At 44.8% G+C, this 1,060-nt stretch overlaps 1 non-coding gene across 1 annotated transcript; it reads right to left on the minus strand.

Annotated features, from left to right (window-relative positions):
• Nucleotides 1-458: 458 nt before the first annotated feature.
• On the minus strand, nt 459-533 carry Trnat-ugu (transfer RNA threonine (anticodon UGU)). The gene has a single exon. It is a non-coding gene; the product is annotated as a tRNA-Thr (tRNA).
• Between the last annotated feature and the right edge of the window lie 527 nt (nt 534-1,060).

The following is a 1,060-nucleotide window of genomic DNA, read 5'->3' on the forward strand; positions in this document are numbered from 1 at the left end:
AGAAAAAATAACTAAACCTTCTTGGCAGATTAAAACTGTGTGCCGGACCGAGACTCGAACTCGGGACCTTTGCCTTTCGCGGGCAATTGTTCTACCAACTTTTTTTTAAAATCTCATTTTGTTCGCTTTTGGTCGTTGCATCTGCTCGGTGCGGACGTCGTAACACATCCGTTTAAGTTCGTTGTTGATCGATTAACTCCGTTTTCTTTCTTTTTTTTTTTTTAATTACAGAGGGCAGCTAACCCTCTGACCGAACACGCTGAGCTACCGTCCCCGCTTTATAAAGTAGAGTTACTCTTAAGTAAATATTTAACCATATATGACGGTAGTATCTGTTCCCGAAAGAACAGTTACCGTTGATGACCATGCAACTTTGCTGGAATGAAATGGTAATTAAATGGACACCCTAGCTGCAAATAGGCGGTGATATACTTCATTGGGGACATGTTGAAAATGTGTGCCCCGACCGGGACTCGAACCCAGTATCTCCTGCTTACATGGCAGACGCTCTATCCATCTGAGCCACCGAGGGCACGCCCCGTCCTTACTTCTGCCAGTACCTCGTCTCCTACCTTACAAACTTTACATAAGATCTCGTATCTCATTCTCGAATAACTAAACCGTTTGCTATTGCAAAAGTAATCGCCATAACTGTTAACACATTTCTTCCAATGTGAGACAAGACCGTCAATCCCTTCGTGGAAATATGTTTGCGGTTGCTGACGGAACAATTTTTGTATCCCAACAGGCACCTCTTCGTCCGAAGCATATCGACGGCCATGAATGTCTTCCTTCAGGGCTCCAAAGATATGGAAATAGCATGGGGAAAGATCGAGACTGTACGAAGGATACGTAAGGGCTTCCCACCGAAACTTCTGCAGTGTAGTCGAAAAAACCTATCCACAAAATGCCCAACCACACGTCCACAACCTTGTTTCAACTATGCAGCACAACTTTCATAGTAGCAGAGCACCTACGTTGCCCAGGTTTTTATTTATCCCAATCTACTATTAGTCCATCTCCTCCTGCCTCCCCGTCCATGAATTCCCCCACCCCCTAC

The sequence above is a fragment of the Schistocerca cancellata genome, chromosome 8, assembly GCF_023864275.1.
Source record: "Schistocerca cancellata isolate TAMUIC-IGC-003103 chromosome 8, iqSchCanc2.1, whole genome shotgun sequence".
Lineage (NCBI taxonomy): Eukaryota > Metazoa > Arthropoda > Insecta > Orthoptera > Acrididae > Schistocerca > Schistocerca cancellata.